Source organism: Lampetra planeri, chromosome 78 (genome assembly GCF_965212315.1).
Source record: "Lampetra planeri chromosome 78, kcLamPlan1.2.h2, whole genome shotgun sequence".
Classification (NCBI taxonomy): Eukaryota; Metazoa; Chordata; class Hyperoartia; order Petromyzontiformes; family Petromyzontidae; genus Lampetra; species Lampetra planeri.
Window position 1 is genome coordinate 2427961 of NC_136183.1, and position 22265 is coordinate 2450225.

A 22265-nucleotide genomic window follows, 5' to 3' on the forward strand; every position below is an offset into this window, starting at 1 on the left:
AGTAAATAATGAATAATAGAAATGGCACAAATGCGTTAATTAAACTACTTTAAAGTTTACGGCTGGGAAAACGGAATAGCCTATTCCCACCGCGGGGCTTAGGGTGTGCTGCCTGTCAAAAAAATTTCTACCTAAAGCCCACCGTCCGAGAGCCAAATCCCCCGCAAGCGCGAGCGCGCGGAGACTTTTATATATAAGATGGTCCCGGGAAACGATACTGCCCCTCTATCGCTCCATACTATCTTTATACATGCACACAGTGTACACACAGTACACATACACGCAGTGTGCACACAGTGTACACACAGTACACATACACACATTGTACACACAGTACACATACGCGCAGTGTACACACAGTAGTCATACACACAGTGCACACACAGTAGACACACACATAGTATACACAGTAGTCATACACACAGTGTATACACAGTAGTCATACATGCAGTGTACACACAGTAGTCATACACAGGGTACACACAGTAGACATACACAGAGTGTACACAAAGTAGACATACACATAGTGTAAACACAGTAGTCATTCACACAGTATACACACAGTGTACACACAGTAGTCAAATACACAGTGTACACACAGAACATATACACCGTGCACTAGAGGCCGACCGAAATTTGGTTTCGGTTTCGGCGCTGAAAGTTGGCAAATGGCCTCATTCGGCATTCTTTCAGTTTTGGCCAAAAGTACATTTTTTTACTTTCGGGTTACTTTCGGTTTCGGCCAAAAGTAAATTTTTAACTTTCGGTCTGCTTTCGGTTTCGGCCGAAACTGATATTGACTTTCGGTCGTCATTCGTCAACCGAAGATCTATTTTGAGAATATAACGCTAGTGCTCCGTCTATCACTCTGCCTATTTGCTGGTTAGTCGGCCCATTTAGCCCCCTCGATCTGGCCAAACAAAAGCTGTTTAGGCATGCGGTGGCTGGGCATGCGGGCTACATGCCCCAGCCAACGCAGCCTACCCTGCCGGAGGAGCTCACCGATGGGACTTTGCCCAGATCTTTCAAGGATTTGTGAGCTCCTCACACAATCCAGCCTGGTTAAACCCAGGATGGGTCGTAGACAGGCCAGCCTAAATGTTTCTAACCGGCGAAGATGTTCCATTAGGGGGGTCTACGTTTCGCAAGCGTAGAGAAGGGAGGGAATAACTGTGGCCAAGAAGACCTGAAGCTTCGTGCAGAGCGACAGGCCAGGTAGCTTCCACACACCATTGCACAGCTGATGAAAATATAATGCCGCCCGACTGATTCGGACCACCCACACACTACACATACGCAGTGTCGACATATCTTGTACACACAATGTATATACAGCGTACACACACACAGTCTGCACATACACTGTATACACAAACACACTTTAACAGAAACGACCGCTATTCGCCAATTTGTGGTGGTGACGTCACCATGGCGCTTGTGCCAGGTTATGTGCACGTTAAGGCCACGTGAAGTGTCGAACGTCCGCCGGCAGGAGGTCACAGGGCAGACTCAGGTGCCATGGTTCGACTGCATGACTGGCCGATGCACCACCTGTGCCCCCTACTGTACCAACAGTGTACATACACGGTTTGTACACACACACGGTGTATACACACAGTTTGTACACAGGGGCTGTCCATAAATGACGTCACGCGATTTTGGACGATTTTTGATCCCCGCCCCCTTCATCACACGACGTCACAAAAAGTCAGACCCCCCCCTCCCTCAAATATGACGTCACAAAGCTCTGCCCCCCCCCCCCCCCTAAAAAAACATGCTTCAAATCGCTTTAAAACAGATTCCTGCGGAGGGAGCTGGTAGGAACGTTGGGTTGCTCGGTCAATGGCCAGGGTCAACGGCGGCGTGGTGTATTCCGCAAATATGCCCGACTGTGAGGGCGGGCACAAGCCGGCGTGAGTAGGTTAAACGTTGAGTTTTATAAGGGCACCACGGGGTGACCAGCCCCTTCCCCACCCAGCCCCACCCCTCCCACCCCCCACCCAGCCCCACCCTCCCCACCCAGCCCCTCCCCACCCTCCCTCCCCACCCAGCCCCTCCCCACCCTGCCCCACCCCACCCCACCCTCCCCACCCAGCCCCACCCTCCCCTCCCCACCCAACCCCTCCCTCCCCACCCAGTCCTTCCCTGCACGACAGAAACAATAATCCCCTATGGGCTGGTGTAACCTGGCGGTTCCTACCAGTATTATTGTCATTGTAGTGCGTATTTAATGTGGCGCTACACTCTGATGTTGTAGGAGAAAGCATTTATTAAAAAGTCTATTTAATTAAGTAGAACGTGTTTATATTTATTTAAGTTGCGCATTTTGATGTGACGTCACATTTCTCAACCTCTCCCCATCGTCACACATCGTCACAAATGTCTGCCCCCCCCCCCCAGGTGCATGACGCCATTTATGGACGGCCCCACACACTGTATACGGTTTGTACACACATTTATACACAGTTTGTAGACACACACTCTATACACATACTCTTTGGTTCTTTCGGTAAAGTCACGTACGTAGAAATAAAATAAATCACGATGTTTCGAACGCAACACAAGCGCCCGTCTTCAGGTAAAAATCGCGACAGCTGCGAGCAGCAGACATCGTAGCTGTCGTGCTTGTGTTGCGTTCGAAACGTCGTGATCGATTTCATTTCTACCTACGTGACTTTACCGAAAGAACCAAAGAGTATGGATTCCTGCAGTCACGAAAGCTTCAAATCAAGTGTATACACAGGTTGTACACACAATATTAACGTTGTTGAGCTCACGCACCCAAATGGTCAATGTTCAATAAAGAGATCATTGGAATAGGAATCTTAATAACCTTAAATTCTAACCCCGCTATCTGACGTCACCACTGCATTAGCTCATCGGCGCGAAGGGGGGGGGTGTACTCACTAGTGACGTCATGTTACCTGCTGCCGCATGACGTCACGAAACACCAGGAAGCTGCCGATCTCCGCGCGCGCTCACTGAGATCCGTGGTGAGAAGTTCACATCGTGGTGGTTGTTGTTGTTGTTGTGGTGGTTGTTGTCGTGGTTGTTGTTGTTTACCCAGGTAGAGCCTCGCTCCTCTCTCGTAGGGATATCAATTGAGTCGCAGCGAGTATGGAATCGATGTCCAGGTTGGAACATTACAATGCGGGGCCTAGCCATGCAGAGCATTGCCTCCTGCCCTCTCCTTATTACATTTGCTTTAATTATCTGCTTGATCTTGATTTTAAGCTTTCGTGACTGCAGGAATCCATACTCTTTGGTTCTTTCGGTAAAGTCACGAAGGTAGAAATAAAATAAAACAAATCGCGACGTTTCGAATGCAACGCAAGCGATCTTCATCAGGTGGGACAACCACAGCAAGAAAATGCTGAAGTCGGCTAAAGAGCTGCCGTGGCAAGAGGTTTTATAGGTAAGAGAGGGGGGAGGAGCCAAGGGGGGCGAGAGAGAGAGGGGGGGGGCTGTGGGGTAGGGGGCCGCGTGAGCGCTCGGGGAAGAGGACGTGAGGATGGGGGGGGGACGTGGGTGGGGCTTTCAGTAAATTGGCAGGTAATGATAGAAACAACAAAAACAACAACAAGTTAAGGCATTACCTGGTTGATAACATCCTTCCAATGATTGTTCAATTTGCCTCACGTCCTCTATCTGTTTTTCCACCACCTTCCCACTTCTAGCCCCGCCAAGAGTACACATCAATTCCATACACCCATCTATCAAATTCACCATGGAATTGGAAAAGGATGGCAAGCGACCATTCCTGGATGTTTTGATTGAGAAGAGACCTGATGGCTCGTTGGGACACTCTGTCTTCAGGAAAGCCACCCACACGGATGCCTATCTAAAGCCTGACTCCCACCACCATCCAGCCCAGAAGAATTCCCTCATAAAAAAACACTACACCATCTCCGACCAGCATAACCTAGCCAGTGAGCTGGCGCACGTACACCAAGCCTTCAGGATGAACGGATATTCTGACCTACAATCCGCAAAGGGGGTTCATCATTGGGTATTTCCCCCTTTTCAAGGAGCTCTCCAGCGACGTTTGTTTTTACTCATTTTGGCTAGGGTTAGAGCTTGTGGGCTTTCCAAAACTGTGACTGAGACATGTGCGCAGTGCGGAAAAGAGGCATGGACGGAAGTGGTAAATAAAATAATGGGCGGGCCACGTGTGGACTCGCTGCTCACCTGCTGTGCTGCCTGGTTCCTAACAGGCCACGGACCGGTACCGGTCTGCGGCCCGGGGGTTGGGGACCCCTGGGTTAGATCGTCTAAATATATAAAGGTGTCGTTAAACCCGCCACCACCCGACACAGCCAACTAGTAAGGGTTGTCACATAAACAGAACGTGGCCAATTCGTCACTAGTACAGCACTACACCGGTTGTGCGTTGGAGAGCCAAGCCACAACATTTACAATCTGAGTATGACGTTTCGCCAGTAATTATAACCAGCCTCATCAGGCGACAGCCAAATGTTGTGGCTTGGCTCTGTGGGAATATAAATTGGCTCGCTGGGATTATAGCTCAGCATGCTAACCGTTGGACTACCGCTCCCCATTCAAGCACAAACATCTAAAGTATAGTATTTATTCAGTACTAGCTAAGTTACCCGGCTTTGCACAGGTCTCAGTAATCAAACATTAATAGTAATGTCTTGCCATATTGGCTTTGTTAGAATAATTGATTTCTGAGTCGGTAAATGTGTGTGTTTTTGTAACGAGTTTTCGGCTGTGTTATACAATCGCAGGGCTTGTTTGTTTCATAATAAGGGCAGCTTTTAAATCCGTTTCCCTAGGAGAGCTTCAGGATAGACAATGTTGGATGTTTTTTCCATCTGATAGGTTTAATAGAATGAAGCTTCAATTTTGGCATGCTTATCGATAGCAAATTGGTGGAAGAGCTCTTTCATCTCAAGAATAGATTTAAGCTGCCGTTTCATACCATGATCCTGAAGGCAAAGAAGTCCATGGCGGAAATCTTTTGTGTTGGCAAACCTGTTGCTGGGTCACTTTGGCGAAGTAGGACATTGTAGCCATCATCACCTTGCCAGAAAATCTGTAGACATTAAACAGCATCATAGGATCGGTGTGTTTCATTTTTATGTAGGGTATTGTTCCTCAGTTGCAAGACGATGCCTCGAGTGAAATGTTGTTCAGCTGTCAGAATGACAGCGACGTCAGATGTTGTGAGTGCATTTAAGCGGCACTCATGTTGACCATGAGGACTTTAGTCGGCATGAATGACAACATTGTATTCTGAAGTCATCTTCTCCGTGGCACACTTGAAACTGTGAACATAAAGAGTTTTCCTTACGGGCATGTCTTGCCACAGCAATATGACTTGTAGGATGTTTTGCCATCTTGTGGGTTTAATTTAATGACGCTTAAATTTTAGCATACATGTCGACAGAAAATTAGTGGAAGAGCTCTTTGCATCTCAAGAAGATATTGAAGCTGCAGTTTCGTACCATGATCCTGAAGGCAAAGACGTCCATGGCGGAAATCTTATTTTGTTTTGGCAAGTCTGTTGCTGGGTCAGTTTGGCGGAGTAGGAAACGGTAACCATCATCACCTTGCAGGATTTGCATCTTGGTGTTGACATTTTAGCAATGCTGGTGAGTCTGTCTAGTATTGTCAGACATGCAAGTAGATCTGTGAGAACAAATATAGCAGTGCAGTGGAGACACTTATGTTATGGTGAGTGCGTGGAATTGTAGTAGATGAAATGTCAAAATGTGTTTGCATGTGTGGCAAATCGGAAGTAGTGAGAATGCCCCAGGCTTTAACACATGGCAAGAGAAAGTGAGGGGGGGAGGTGAGGAGCGGGGGGGGTGTGCAGGTGGTACAGGTGTTGAAGGTGAGCAGGTAAGCTAAAAATAGCGCGAAAAACACTAACTCCCCCGTGAGTACACATGGAAAGTTTGGGGTGTGTTGGCGCAATTTGGTTCACAAAAAAATTTACACAAGCGCAAAGTCTGCTTTATCTTAATAGATTTATACAAGTTTTTTGTCTTGGAATATTTTTTGGAAACGGGTTCTCCGTGTTTATTTCAATTGTTTAGTTTATTTGGAATACAGTACAGTACTTAATTCAATTGTGATGTTGTAAATTTTAATTCACGTTTACCTAATGCCATTACTTAGGTAAGGCTTAAGTATTGAATATCACACTTTTTGCTTTCATGCGGCAATTTCCCAGAAGGTAACCTCCGCGATATGCAAGGGTCCGCTGTATTTTCTGTCTATTGACTACAGCAGAGGCTTACGGATTTTCAACAGAAACTTGATCTCTGCATTCTTGATTTAATTAAGGCCGAAAGTACCATAAAGAGGCTTGGGGCTTTGGGTTGTTATTTGTTTTCAAATCTATCTCTCTGTTCACATTATTTGAGGATTCGTATGATTTTGGGCAGAACGGTCTAATGCTGCGTGACCAGGAGTGCGAGCGATTACCTGTTCAACATGGCTTGTGACAGAAATTCACTCTGGCCCCATGCATTACATTACATAGTATCTTCAATAACTATGTAGTTTGAGATGCTCCCAATGGTCATAATACAACCATTGCATTTGTTACGGTTACAATGATATGCTAATCGATACCTGGTTAAAGTTAAAGGATCGTTCCCTGCTGGTCAACCATGTTATATCTGCTGATGATTTGGTAATGGCTATTCAGTGAGATGGAATTATGGAATCTTGTTCTGTGCCTTCATGAAATGGGGCCTTGCAAATGTTCTACAAAAATAAATCACCTGCCTGGGAATTTCATGTCATACAACACTACACCTGCTCAACTCTGCATGAATAATCAGGCAGTTCTACAAGTGTTGGAGGAGCTCCCATACCTGGTTAATGTGTTCACGACCAGCTCTGGTTTGGCAGCCAAAGCCTCACTTCAAATTAGTCGAGCAGCATTCTTTCATTAGACTGTGTAACACTGTGTGGAAGGTGCCTAGACTTTTGCTCCATACAAAGCTTTGAGTGTCCATCGCCAAGGTCTAGTCCGTCTGAGACCATCCCTCTCCCTGCCATACTGGCATCGCACCCGCCCCTCACCTTTCATCTTGCTGATGTTCCACACACAGGATGGCACCACTTAGCCAATTCGAGTTAGCCTGACTGAGTTACGTGGGTCACGCGGACACGAGGCGCTTGTTGGTGAACACAACCCCTGGGCCTGGCTCTAGGGGTGATATCAATATAGAATATAAGTAAGGATGCTCCCCAATAGCCTCCCCCTGGAACTCTACCAGACACGTCCCACTGGGCGAAGACCCCGGGGCTGGCCCAAGACTATGTCGCTCGGCTGGCCTGGGAACGCTTGGGAATTCCCCAGGATGAGCTAGAGTCTGTCGCCAGGGAAAGGGAAACCTGGACCACCCTACTCAGCATGCTGCCACCACGACCCTCACCAGGACAAGCGTTTTCAGAAACTAAAAAATTAACCCGTAAAAACTAAGTTTTTCACTTTAAATCCTTTATATGCGTGGCGGCTAGAGTCCTCTCGTCCTCTGGCTTGAGATGGCTGCCACCTATGGGTCAGATGATTGCTTGCCACCATTAAGCAATTGGTAATTACATATAATTTTTTTTTCCTAAAAAATGTAACATTTTGGAAAAAAAATGTCAGGAAAATTAATTGTCACGCACAACGAGTCTGTGTGCAAAATGTAAGCTCGATTGGATCACGGGAAGTGGGTAAAAAAACGACCGAAAGATTTGCACGGTCGTAAGCACGCAAGCACGCAAGCAAGCAAGTGAACTTAATATAAAGGATTTAAAAACACAGCTGTGATTCTTCTTGGCCACAGATATTACTCTGTGGATGCAAAATATGAATTTACGAGGGGTGGGTGACAGCAGCACGCCTGGCCGCCTTTGTCTCCCCATTGGCAATGTTCACACACCACACCAGTTACTCGTTTGAGGCTGAGTCGACCTAGGGGAGGCCTAGGAGCGGTTAAAATAATCGTCACCGGTGGTGGCCGTGAGCGGGAATCAAACTCGGGTCGCCGGGTTCGTAGTGCAGCGCGCTAACCGCTACACTACAATGCGTTACGCTTCCGCACGTGCGGGTCACATGACAGATTTGACGTCACAGCTCACTTGCCATGCAAAAAATATATGCATTATTGATCTCCCCCCCCCCAAAAAGTGTATAATTTTTGCATGGTGTACAGTCTGGAAAGTACCCACATGGCAAATTTCCAGTTTGTTGCATGTTGGGAAGTATGCTAAACATTATTCACAACTTTGCCTTTTATATATATGAACTTATTTAAATGACCATCTGTGCTAGCTTATACAATGAAGGCTGGTCTTCCTATGTTTCATCTATTCAACCAGACTATATTGTATTAGAAGCTTACAGATCTTTAAGATATTAAGAAAGAATATAATCTTGAGTCTCTTTAGCAGTCGAGGCTGCATTGGATCGGTCATGAATCCCGCATTCCCAGTTACCGCATGCTCAAGCAGTTTCTGTTAGTCCTGATATTAGGGGCGAAACAGGCATGGCATTGGCTCGAGAAGAGATTGGAGGATGTGGAGGTGATCGGAACCGCCGATGACTGGTATCAGTCATGTCAATATTGGCCTCTGTGGAGGAGGCCCGTGAGGTATGCTGCAGGGCAGTTAAGATATATTTGCTCTGCAACAACGATGAGGTTGGAGGAGTGACACTCGCATGAATGGGTGGAACGCTGGGTTCCTAAAACCCAGCAAAACAGTGGGGAGCACAGCTGGTTCATCTGTCAGTCATCCCTTGACACCTGGATCATTCCCATTACCTGCTAACAAGGAATCAACAATTACATGGCGTTAAATTGCACCTATCATGGCATTAGCATTGTGATAAGATTACTTCGAATTCGTCATGAATGGTCGATGTTTTGTTGATATAATACGAGCGGGTTGTACCCGGCGTTGCCTGGGCGAAAAAGACACACACACACATCGACTTACACATTCAGATCGACTCACCCACACACATAGAGCCACACACATCCACTTACACGCAGACATATCGACGTACACACACAGCGACTCACACACACATAGACTGACACACACACATGGACTTAGACACACATTATGATTGTAAAAATTACGAACTTAATAGTTAAATATTAGTTATCTACACACACACACGACAACAACAACAACAACCGCCATTCACCACGAAGTGACAGTGACGTCACCACGATGCTTGTGCCAGGCTATGTATACCTTGAGGCCACGTGAAGTGTCGAACGCCCGCCGGCAGGAGGTTACGAGGCAGACCCAGGTGCCACGGGTCGCCTGACAGAGATGACTGGCTGATGCACCTGTGCCCCATACTGTGCCAACTTGCTGTGGTTTAGCCACCCCGGCGCTCCGCTCGTTGTGAGTGTCGCTCCTCCACCCTCCGTTGTTGTTGCAGGGAGACTGTCTAGCAGCGTCTTTCACGAGCCTCCTCCACAGAGGTCGATCTTGACACCGCTGGTACCAGTCATCGGCAAGTCCACTCAGCTCCACATCCTCCTGTACCACATCACTCCATCTCTTCTCTAGCCCGTGCCGCGCCCGTTTTGCCCCCTCTATCTGGCCGAACAAAAGCTGTTTAGGCATGCGGTGACTGGACATGCGGGCTACCTGACCCAGCCAACGCAGCCTTGCCTGCCGGAGGAGCTCACCGATGGGACTTTGCCCAGATCTTTCAAGGATTTGTGAGCTCCTCACACAAGCCAGCCTGGTTAAACCCAGGATGGATCGTTGGCAAGCCAGCCTAAATGTTTCCAACCGACGAAGATGCTCCATTAGGAGGGTCCACGTTTCGCAACCGTAGAGAAGGGAGGGAATGACCGTGGCCGAGAAGACTTGAAGCTTCATGCGGAGCGACAGACCAGGTAGCTTCCACACAGCGTTACGCAACCGATGAAAAGATAATGCCGCTCGACATATTCTGAGTGAGACCTCTGCTGTCAAATCAGAGCTGGTCATGAGTATGCTGCCCAGGTATGGGAAACTCTCCACTCTCTCCACAACTGCCCCATCAACGATTGGGAGTTGTGGAGTGCCCGATGGTACAAAATACCCAGGCTGGTGCTTAGTTTAAGCAGCAGTGCCTCCAACTCCTTCTCTGAGTGAGTGGCAATTACCAGATCATCGGCATACATAATGTGGTTGACCAATAGGGAGCCGAACCACGTGGTCAAAAAATATGTTAAATAATGTGGGAGCCAGAGGACATCCTTGTCGCACCCCAAGGTGAACAGGGAATGGCTCCGACTCCCAGCCACGCAGTTTTACCCGGGCCTGCTCACAATCATGAAGGTCCTTCATGATCGTGAGCAGACGGTCAGGGACTCCGAAAGCATGAAGAACAACCCAGAGCCCAGGCCTACTGATGGTATCAAAGACCTTGACCAGGTCAACAAAGCAGAGATGTAGGTCTTGTTGGAATTCCCTACACCTCTGCTGTAGCAAACGGACAGAAAATATGAGATCCGTGTAGGACCACCCTTTCCTGAAACCACATTGGGGCTCCGCAAGCCTCTCCTCAGCGTGCCTGGCAAGGCGATGTTGAATAATCCTTGCCAGGACCTTTCCCGGCACACTGGAGTGAGATGCCCCTGTAGTTGTTACAGTCTGTGCCGTCCCCCTTTTTAAAGAGGGGGACCACCAGGGCATCCTTCCAATCCTGCGGAACCCGTCCAGCGGTCCAGACTGTTTTTATGATGTCATGTAGGGCAGTCTGTGCACAAACACCACCCTCTCTCAGCATTTCGCTTGGGAAATCATCTCTGCCCGGTGCCTGATCTCAGATTCTGGATCACCTTTAGTACTTCCTCAACAGATAGGACCTCAGCCAGCCACTCACAGGGGGTGACTTCTTCCTCCAATATTTGAGGCACCGCAGCCTCAGCAGGGTCATCCCCATTTTGACCCACAATGTTTTCCATGTCAAGGGATTTCTCCTCTCCCAGGACTTCACAGAAATGCTCAGCAAATCTGCAAACCTGTTCCTGAGGGTCAGAGATTGGATCACCGTTTTTTCGTCTAATGATGGTAAAAGTTGTGGTGCTGCAAGTTACTTTTTTGATGGAGTTAAATAGTGACTTGTGATCGTTGGCCATTGAGGCAGACTCCGTCTCCTCAGCAACCTGCGACCACCACCCATCCTTGCAGCGGTAAGCCTCCTCATTCTCCGACGTGGGATGTTGTAGATGATGAGAGTGGGCCTGTTGCTTTTTCTCAGCCATCCTGAACACCTCCTCTGTCAGCCAGGTTCTCTGGGGAGATCTGGACCGCGTACCCAAAGCAGCCATTGCAGCTGCATGAGTCAAAACCTTGCCCATTTACCCTCAACATCTGGAGGAGTGGGGGACAATGCCAACCCCAGCTGCAAGCGATGAATACATTTTCGCTTGCCACTTTCATCAGATAGCTGAGACCAGGCCACCTTAGGTTTGAATGGGGTCCTGGGTGTATACCCACCACCGGAGCAGAATAATTGCAGGCACATCTTACAGATGACAAGTCGATGGTCAGTGGGCAAATCAGCTTCACGGTAGGTCCTGATGTCAAGGACATAGGCCCGCATCCGCTGTACCGTCACTATGTAGTCCAGCAGGCGTTCTTGCTTGGACCCGGCATGCATCCATGATGTTGTGTGGATGTGCTGATGCCGGAACAGCGTTTTGGTCACTACAAGCTCATGGGCTGCACAGAAATCTAGCAGCCTCCTGCCGTTGTTATTGAGCTGATCTGGCCCATGCCTTCCAATCACTCCAGACCAGGTGCCAGCATCATGACCAACTCGGGCATTGAAGTCACCCAACAAGATGACTCTATCCCGAGGGGCCATTTTAGCTAGCACCTGTGACAAGAGGTCATAGAAGGCATCTGACTCATCGGCCTTGCCTGCATCCCTCCACGGGTGTTCGTCTTCAGTGGGGGCATAAGTAACCACGACCACACACATTGATGCACACACACAGACTCGCACAGACAACGCACACACATATATGGACTCACACGCCCATATGGACATACACGCACACACACTAACTTTTACATAGACTAAATGAGTTTGTAAATAATAGTTTTTTAATGTTCGTGACTTTCGCGAAAAAAAAGTTCATGCATGTGTAAGTAAGTGATTAGGAGCTACTACCAGGGTGTTCCGCGATTTTGGTAAACATTTGCCGCGAGCAAGAGCAGCAAATTACTGAAAGTCAACGAATACAAAATGAACCTAGCCTACCTGTAACGATGAGCAGATGCACACCAATCAAGCGTAATTGACAACGTCACTACTCAAACCCCCTACTGAGGTGGCAAGTGTAAATATTATAGAATGAAGATGTAATTGAGTATATTTATTGGTTTGCCATCTGTGCAGTAAGTGATATTGCGTGGATGCTTATGCCTCATGTTGTATATGTCGGGTCTTGACAAATAAAAAATTGAAATTAAATGAAGAATGGAAAAATGCGTAAGTTGCAGATATTTAGCAAATTTACTGCATACATTATGCTAATTAGATCATCATTATTTTATTGATATGTATGCGCTTATACTCATATATTTGGTTATTATCATTAGGCTTAGCTTCGTTGTCTAGGGTCGTATTATCAATCGGGACAATACAATTAATTGTATGAAGTTATGCAAGTGTGATGTAATTATGCTAAATTAAGCTCGGCTTCGTTGTCTAGGGCTGTATTATCAATCTGGATAATACAATTATTCTCGCTTTAACATTTATTGATTATGTCTTTGTGTGTTTATGTCAGGTCTCCAAATTCAAATCTCAACGCAGGATATAGTTCTTATAAATAAGGTTATTATGCATGAACTCAGGAAGAAACCACTCAGACTCATTAAGCAATTTTAATTATAAACAAAAACATAACACTCTAATTCGTGAACTCTCATGCTTGGAATTATCCACAGTATCACTGGGCAAATTCCCCTCAGTGATCCGTACATTTAACCATCAACGATTACATTGTCAAACTGGGCAACCGAACAATGGATTAATTCCACCGGTTAACGCGAGCATATACGGCGATAGGGAAAGTCCTTAAAACATGCATGCGACGATATTCATACGAAAGACAATAAAAAGCAAATTATATCCCAAAGGCAAAAGTATACGTCAATAGATTAATCGGCAAGATTATATAAATAACGAAATGTCTTGGAGCAATGATGTGCAGCCGTGTATGTCTGCTGACGCAGATGCTTATCTTTTGGCTAAGCTTCAATTTATTTGTGGGCAAGATTCTGTGATCAAAAGAAAGGTTTAACACAATATTCTCTCTGTGAGTGTGTAGATTCATAACAAATGTTTCAAAAGTTTAGTTTACATCGATTAATCTATTGGTAGTTTTTATGCGATTAAAATAATTAACGACTAATGTACTTATAACGACCGTATTCTTATCACTCAATGAGCACCAATGTCTTCACGATCAGCTAATGGTTCAATCACTCTTATAATTAGTCTTCTTATGATTGGCTCGGGTTGGTTTCATGTGGGTGTGTGTTGGATTGTCTCCTTGATAAATTCTTGTGTTCGTCCGGGTATGTATATATGTGTGTGTGTGATTTTGGTTCCCTTGATCAATTCTTTGCATCAGGCAAATGCCGGCGATGCGTGTTGGCGTGGGAATGCGGGCGTGTCATATGAACGGCTTCTGAGAGCTCCCTCTCTCGCTTGGGGCGTGTTTGCTGTTAGCTGCAGTCTCCGCTGCTTGATGAGCTGCGTCGGCATGATGCTTGTCCTTGAAAATGCTCGGTCGCTCTTGTCGCTCGTCCACTGGCAGCTGACACCCTTGCTCGATGGCACGGCTGGCGCTGTGATGGCCTGGTCGATGTTTGGCGCTTTCCGCCCTTTCTCGAGGATGATTGCTGGAATTCTCGTCAGCTCAACTCGAACTGCAGCGGCTCGTGGGAGCGGGCACTCAGGGTAGAATGGCTTTCGAGCGATACTTCTTCAGTCAGCGCTGAATACGCACTGGGTAGCACATCGCTACTCAGCGAGCCTCGCCATCCTGGTTGATTGCTGGCCCTTCTGTTGCTGGAGTCTTCTACTGTTGCTGGAGTCTTCTTCTGCTGGCAAGCTTCTTATCTCTCAAGGCTTCTTCTGTGTTGGTGGTGTGTCGATGTATGGCCGTGTCTTTCTTTATATCTGAATTCTCTCCCCTCCCTGCATCTCTTGCGAGGAAAAAAAAAAGATGCTTACTCTGTTCTGCTCTTCTCCCGCGGCCGCGCCTGATTGCCCCCCCCCTTTTTCCCTTGGTGACCCCGAATGGGCTGTTTTCCGTCAAGTTTATGCTTGTTTGCATTTCCCCCCCTCCTTCGTAGTGTTTGTTATCTCGAGGCCAGACACCCTTCATACATATTTATGGCTGCCATGTGTTCGTGTCGAATTGTTGGGAGACAAAGGTGGCCAGGAAGGCTTTAATTCCATGGAATACCTATTATCTGGTCTTGTGTGTGTTGGACCTATTACTTGTATCTCTTATGAGTTACTCCAAGTCTAATATATTGGGGTTATTACTTGGTTAATGTTTAATCAATATTCGTAATGCCTCTCATTACATCATTATTTCGAGAGTTTTGCCAAGCTTTGTTATAGGTCTGTGTCTCCAGGGATCGGTGTTTTATTTTGAGTTATATTTTGATGTTTGGAGGGATAGCTTTAGTTTGGACTTAAGTTTTCGTAATGGCAGGGGCTCATGTATTTTGGTTCATTTGGTGAAGTTACATGGATAGAAAGGTACAATTCAAAATAATATGAGTTGAATAAGGGTGAAATAAAATAAGTAACAATGATAAAACCACTGATATAGACTGCAGCCTATAACGTTGGTTTGTTCTTTTTGCTGAGTTTCAAATTTTTATCGTTAAATAAGATGCGAGTTGTAATGTTGTTTGTCTCTGCTATGTGCGTGTGTTTTTTTTTTTCTGGCTCTGCATATTTGTTTGTGGACTGTCCAGAACGTTTGGGAAGGTCGGGTCATATGCCCTTTGTAAATCTGGAGATTTCCAGATAGTCGCTAACCTTCCTTTGCCCAGAAGTTTGTTGTTTAATGTTTTTTTATATGCCCTCCAGATGCTTGGTGTGGCTTGTGAGGGGTAGCGGATTGAGTGTTGGTTCTATCTATTTATTATTTTAAATTACATTGGCCGAATTATTCTTAATATGACTTTTGGAAGAAGGCCTATATATACAACACTCAAGAGTCCAGAATAAGGCTATTCTTCAGCAACATCGGTTCATCCCTGTCAGTTAATGTGTAACCTATAAAAGGCAATGTGTAATGAGTAAACAGCCATGGTGACACGTGTAGTGTTGTACAGACGGACTCTTCAACGTCTTTTGTAGCACACACTTTTATTTGTCTTATGAACACAGTCCCTATGCACTGAGGGGTATACGGTCCCCTCACCCGTTACACTCAGAACGTACAAGCCTCCGCACCCTACAGGCTACTTAATATCCCGCTCTTTCAATGTCCTCTGACTGGACCTAGGGGATGTCTCCCCGACCACTGGTTACACTGAACCCTAGCCCTTATAAGGGCTGGAGGGCTTGGTCCAGGGTCCTAGGCTTCTTCCGCCGTCTGAGCGCTCTGGCTTTATACTTGTTCGTGGCCGGGTTGTCCAATCCCCGGCCACCTTGTGGAACCCTGTGATTGGTCGTTCCCAATCTGCTTTTGGATCCCACTTCACCCTATCTGACCCTGACCGTTTGGTCGCGCGGGAATACCTTGTTTACGGTCAGCTCTCACAGCTTGTGAGACCCTGACCGTTACTTTGAGCGGGAAACCCTTGTTAACGATTTGCTCTCCCAGTTTGTGAACATCGAGTAGTTAACTCTACTACATCACCCTCCCTTTCGGAAGCCTCAGCCGTCCCGGCTGTTACAAGCAGAAAATCCTCATCAATGAATCAAAGTGTGTGTGCCACAACCAACAAGAACAGGAACACCCAACAAGAACAGGAACACCCACTATAAATACCTCCCCCATCAACAACGCAACATATGTACATGGTCAGAACCAATCACAAATAACGACATTCGTGACGCACAACGTATGCAGCATTCAGCCGCCGCAAAAATAAGATGGGCAATCAAGAAAACCGACGCGATCTAGCCCGTGTGTATTTCGCGGGCCCGTCGTAGGGGATGGGTGCCCTTTTCCGGGCTGCAGGCTGACCAGCCATCCTGGCACAAATGTCAGCAGGGGCAGGAGGCCTCTCTGCGGAGACCCTTGGAGCAGACGGGTCGGGCAGCCTGGCAAACATGTTGGGCGGGTCAGGCGTCCTGGCAAACATGTTGGGTGGGTCAGAAGGTCCCTTTGCAGAGACTCTTGGTGTAGACGGGTCAGGCATCCTGGCAAACATGTTAGGTGGGTCGGGCATCCTGGCAAACATGTTGGGTGGGCCCAGAGGCCTTTTTGCAGAGACTCGTGGCTCGCCCGGCTCCCTCAGTCCCGCATCATCTGCGGGAGGAATGACACGTCTGCGCTGTGGGTTAGGTACTAACGGGGCGACATCCTGCTCGTCGGGCATATCACACGCTCGGCCCTCGTGTTTTGAGTGTGACGCAGAGCCGTGCGGAGCAACAAATGGCTTCAGACGAGAGGGGTGCACGAACCAGCGACGTCGTCCCCAACGGATTTTAACACATTGTGGGCGCATTATCTCGACCACCTCAACCGGACCCCACCATGGTTTAAGGAGTTTAGCCGATGTGGACACCGGCATCTGGGGGAAATGAAGCCACGCCATATCACCTGGAGCCCACTGATGCACGGACATGCGAGGGGCTTGCAACCTTGAATTAGCCCGCTGGCGGGAGGCGGAATTTTCGATCGCCGCATCACGAGCCTCAGACAGATTTGTAGGTTGAACCGCAAATGGTCAGTGAGCTTCGATGACCGTGGAAGCTGCTCTATCCCAAGCCGCACGTCAGCGGGGGGAATGGCCTCCCTGCCATACATTAGGAAAAATGGTGAGAACCCTGTCGCTGCATGTGGCGCCATGCGGTAAGCAGCGAGGACCCCTGGGATCTGCAGGTCCCAGTCTACTTGGGATTCGTCAACCTGATGGCATAGCATAGAGGTGAGGGTTCTATGCAACCGCTCCACCATGCCATCTGTTTGGGGGTGATAGGGCGAAGTGCGCACCTTCTGAGTGCCCAACAGGCGGCATACCTCACTCAGCAGGGTACTTGAAAAATTTCTTCCCTGATCGGTCAGCAACCGTTCTGGAGCGCCCTTGTCCAGCACATAGCCTTGAACAAAGGCGTCCACCACGGCTGCTGCCGACTGGTTGGGGAGGGCCCAGGCCATAGGCCACCGTGTAAAATACTCCACCCCAACCAGAAGGTACTTGTTACCACGAGGCGTTGTAGGGAAAGGCCCCAAAATGTCGAGAGCAACCAGCTCGTTCACACGGGATACCGTGATGGGCTGCAGCGGTGGGCATGCCGGCTTCGCTGGAGGTTTACGTTGCGCACATTGGGTGCAGCCCGTTAAAATATCAGTTACATCGCGAAGCATGCCCGGCCAGTAAAATTGTAATCTTAGCAACCCAATGGTTTTATGCACACCCAGGTGCGACAATCGCTCGTGTGCCGCGCACACAGCCGAACACCGCAAAGCCCATGGCACTACAATTTTGTACTGGCAAGAATCAGCATCCCAACGCATGAGCAGACCGCGGCGCATGGCAAAAGAGTTCGATTTACTTGAACGTGAGGACGAATCACATGCGCGACAACGCAGAGGCAACCATGACGCATCGTTCATTTGGTGCCGACCCCATTCGTCCAACGTTATCCCCAGCAAGTCGTCACTTGCTGGCGGATTTTCGTGGTCCGCACCCGGCGCAGGATCGGAAGGAAGGGCAGCAGAAACCGTTTCAGGAGGTGCAACCGGGCGTACTATTTGTGGTTTGCACCGGCCAGAACCCATGAAACAGGCATTGTTCTGACGGGAGGCGAGATAGCGCGTCCGCATTACTGTGCTGTGTACCCTTACGGTAAATCACAATAAAATTGTAGTCCTGGAGGACTTCAAGCCATCGGGAGAGCTGGCCAGACGGTTGGTCAATGCGCAAAGCGTATTGTAACGCAGAGTGATCGGAGCGCACGGTAAACCGTTGACCGTACAGGTATGGCCTGTATTGTTGTATAAAGTAAACAATGGCCAGCAGCTCGCGTCGGGTTACGCAATTACGTTGCTCTGCAGGGGACAAAACCCTGCTTCCATAGGCAACCACCCTCTCAACGCCATCAACGATTTGGGACAGCACCCTGCCGATCCCGGTGTTACTGGCATCGGTGTCCAGAATAAACGGCATTGCGAAATCGGGGTAAGCCAGGGGCGGTGCTGCTACAAGAGCGTTCCGTAAGGAGTCAAATGCGGCCTGTTCCGCGTCTCCCCAATGAAATTTCAGCCCTTTCGCTGTAAGAGCGTGTAGTGGCTTGGCGATTGTAGCGAAACCAGCCACAAAGCGTCGGTAGTACGACGCGAACCTGATAAAACTGCGAACATCCCCAGCAGAGGTGGGGGTAGGCCATTGGCTGACACATTTAGTCTTTTCAGGGTCTGTGGAAATACCCGAGCGGCTGACTATGTGGCCTAGATAGCGCACACTGACGCAGAAGGTGGCACTTCTGCGGTTTGAATTTGAGGTCCGCAGCTCGCATCTTTTCGAAAACAGCGCGCAACCGTTCAATGTGTTCGTTGAACGTGCGGCCAAAGACGATAACGTCATCAAGATAGATAAGGCATGAGTCCCACTGGAGCCCAGCGAGGACCAGCTCCATGAGCCTCTGAAACGTCGCTGGAGCCGAGTGGAGCCCCATGGGTAATCTATTAAACTCGAAAAGGCCCTGTGGTGTCCGAAAAGCAGTCTTTGGCTTTGACGCTTCGTCGAGGGGGAGTTGCCAAAACCCTGACAAGGTCCAAAGTGGAAAAATAACGCGCCCCTGCCAGAGCATCCAATGACTCATCCATACGTGGAAGAGGATATGCGTCAGCCACGGAAATTTTATTAAGGCGCCGAAAATCTACACAGAATCGAAGACCGCCATCGTGCTTTTTGACCAGCACTATCGGAGCACTCCAGGGGCTGTTGGAAGGAGAAATGATATCAGCCGCCAGCATGTCGTCAACTGCCCATTTAACATGCTGTTTCTCCGCAGGGCTGAGCCGAAACGGGTTTTGGCGGATAGGGGCAGCGTCACCAGTGTCAATGTGGTGACGCAGCAGCTTGGTGCAGCCAATATCAAATTGTGATTTGCTGAACACATCCGAGAATTCCCGCCAAAGAGCTCGCAATTTACTCTGCTGTGACACGGATAAATTGCCGGCATCCGCGCAAAGAGCGTCAATCCATCCCTCGTCTACGTTATGAGGGCGAGGCTGCTGACTGTTCGCTACGTGTCCAACAACCCCGGTCCCCAGGGGCGCCACCGTCGCATGAGCGAGCACTGTCCCCTGTGGAATGACGGTGTCGGACAAACCGACATTCAAAACTTGCATAAATGGCTCCCTGTCGCCTGCTACAAGAGTCTGTGCGGCCACCAACGATAGGCTCTTAACTACTGTGTTGGAGGGTCCCAATAAAATGCCATTTACCGAGGCAGTGGTAGTGAGCTGTTTCTTTAACCGCAAGGGTACGAGCATTTGTACCCCTGGCAGAATGCGTACGGCGCAAGCCGCAAAAGCCTGTACGCAGGCATTGTCCGTCCGTGAATGCGTGGTTGCGGGTAAAAATGCCATCCGCCGGCCCGACGGAAGTTCAATACATTCCTGATCGATAAGGATTTTAACGGGCATTTTGGCAAGAAAATCGGTTCCCAGAAGGCACGGCACCGCAAGGGAAGAAGATACAAAAACAGGGCCGGCCAATTTAATATCACCAATGGCAATTTGCGCCAGAATTTGCCCGAGAATCCCTAGCGAACTTCCATTTGCGGCAAAAAACGGAACGGAAACCTTTTCCAATGAACGACATCGCACGGGCAGTATGTTGTAAATTAACTCGGGAGATGATAGTGGCCAATGCACCGGTATCGACAAGCACGCGCACTTCTACCCCCTCGATCGAACCAACAACCACCTAGGAACCCGCCGTCGCTGCAACCACTCTATGGGCCAGCTCTGACCACTGCCCGGGTCGTAGTGGTCACGAAAAGTCGCCCGAACGCGGCGCGTCATACGCTGTATTTCGAGCGAAGTCAATGGTGTGTTGTGGTGTGTATGAGGACCGAGCGTGAGGGGTGGCGCGACTCGCCTGGTTATGCTGCGCCGCTCTGGAAGCTCTGTAGTCCCGGTCTCGGGATCCGGAGAAGCGGCGGCGAGGTGCACGGCAGTCGGAAGAAACGTGGCCTCGGCGGCCACAGTTGAAGAACGTCACGTCGCCGCGGGGGAAGGACCGTCCCCGTTCCCGGTCGTCGCGGCGTCCGATGCGATCCGGTGATCGCTGGAGCGTCGTGCTGAACGTCGAGAAGACTCGATCTGGAGAGCGAGCGTTGTCCCTGCTGGCAGGCCCCACTGTCGTAGCCGATACGGTGATGGTCTCGTCCTGGTCGAGCATCAGGTGAGCATGAATGCTCCGGGCAGCTCGCAGTGAGCACATATCCTCATCATCCACGGCCTGGATGACAAGGCGCAGTCCCCTCGCCATCTCCAACAGCTTCTGTAGGACGAGTGCGTCGATAGCCTCATCGTCCATGCGGGGGTAAGCCGCTCTTGCCATGGCGAGTAGCGCGGTGCGGAACGCCAATGGCGATTCCCTTGGCTTGCACCGTCTCTCGTAGAACTGGTGGCGTGTGGCAGAAGGAGGTCCGTAGACATCAGACAGCCGCCGAAGTGCTGCTTGTAGTGTCGCCCTTTGTCGCTTGGGAATGGAGATGAGTGCAGCGAGAGAGTCGTCGTCCAAGGTGGCTGGCAGCGCACGAAGTGCTTGTGCATCCGACCAGCCCACCATCTCCTGGTGGCTGAGGAAGCGACGCTGAAATGCCGCCCAGTCGCCCCCTGTGGAGGAGAATTCGCGAAAGACAGGCAGTCTTTGCTGTAGAGCAGCTGTGTCGTCGTCTTCATCAAAATCGGACTCGGTTCCAAACGCGGCGATCGCTTGGTCGATGACATGTACTGTACGGCGTCGCAGCCGTGATGAGGCGGTGTTGCTGGAGGGTCCTGCAGAGGCAGCGTCACGCTCTGATGACGCGGTGTGTCGTGATTGGCCCCCGGAGGTCCCAGCATGCACTTGGCTTCCGCCTCCAGCGGAACCACGTGACCCATCGGCGGGAAGGACGACCTCTTCCGGGTTTGCGATGGCGGAGACGTTCGCTGTTGGCCGTTCCTCTCCGCTTGCAGCCTCCAGGGTAATTCCCTCCAGGATGGCTGCTGCAGCATGCAGTAGCTGGGCGAGACGGGCGTCAGCAGCCTGGATGCCGTCGTTCGCGGCGGTCGGCTGCACTGCTGGTGGTGGGACGGCTGGAGACACGCCAGCGTCTTCAGCGCCGCCCTCAGCACCCACGGGTGAGTCGGAGCTTGCATCGTCGGGACTTCGCGTGCGTTTCGTTCGTCTTGTTTCCATCTTCTGACACCAATGTAGTGTTGTACAGACGGACTCTTCAATGTCTTTTGTAGCACACACTTTTATTTGTCTTATGAACACAGTCCCTATGCACTGAGGGGTATACGGTCCCCTCACCCGTTACACTGAGAAAGTACAAGCCTCCGCACCCTACAGGCTACTTAATATCCCGCTCTTTCAATGTCCTCTGACTGGACCTAGGGGATGTCTCCCCGACCACTGGTTACACTGAACCCTAGCCCTTATAAGGGCTGGAGGGCTTGGTCCAGGGTCCTAGGCTTCTTCCGCCGTCTTGGGTCTTCGTGTAGTCGAACCCCCTCAGAGCTCTGAGCACTCTGGCTTTATACTTGTTCGTGGCCGGGTTGTCCAATCCCCGGCCACCTTGTGGAACCCTGTGATTGGTCGTTCCCAATCTGCTTTTGGATCCCACTTCACCCTATCTGACCCTGACCGTTTGGTCGCCCGGGAAAACCTTGTTTACGGTCAGCTCTCACAGCTTGTGAGACCCTGACCGTTAGTTTGAGCGGGAAAACCTTGTTAACGATTTGCTCTCCCATTTTGTGAACATCGAGTAGTTAACTCTACTACACATGTTTCACGCCATTCCAAGGCACTGTGGGTCTCCTTACCTGTCACCACGCTCACAGGCC

At 49.4% G+C, this 22265-nt stretch overlaps 1 protein-coding gene across 1 annotated transcript in view; it reads left to right on the top strand.

Annotated features, from left to right (window-relative positions):
• Nucleotides 1-2890: 2890 nt before the first annotated feature.
• Nucleotides 2891-22265, top strand: part of LOC144738146 (uncharacterized) — a 41571-nt gene continuing 22196 nt past the window's right edge. Inside the window, exon 1 of the mRNA XM_078621099.1 lies at nucleotides 2891-2993. The gene's annotated coding sequence lies outside the window, so the exon portion shown is untranslated. The remainder of the gene's footprint in view (nucleotides 2994-22265) is intronic.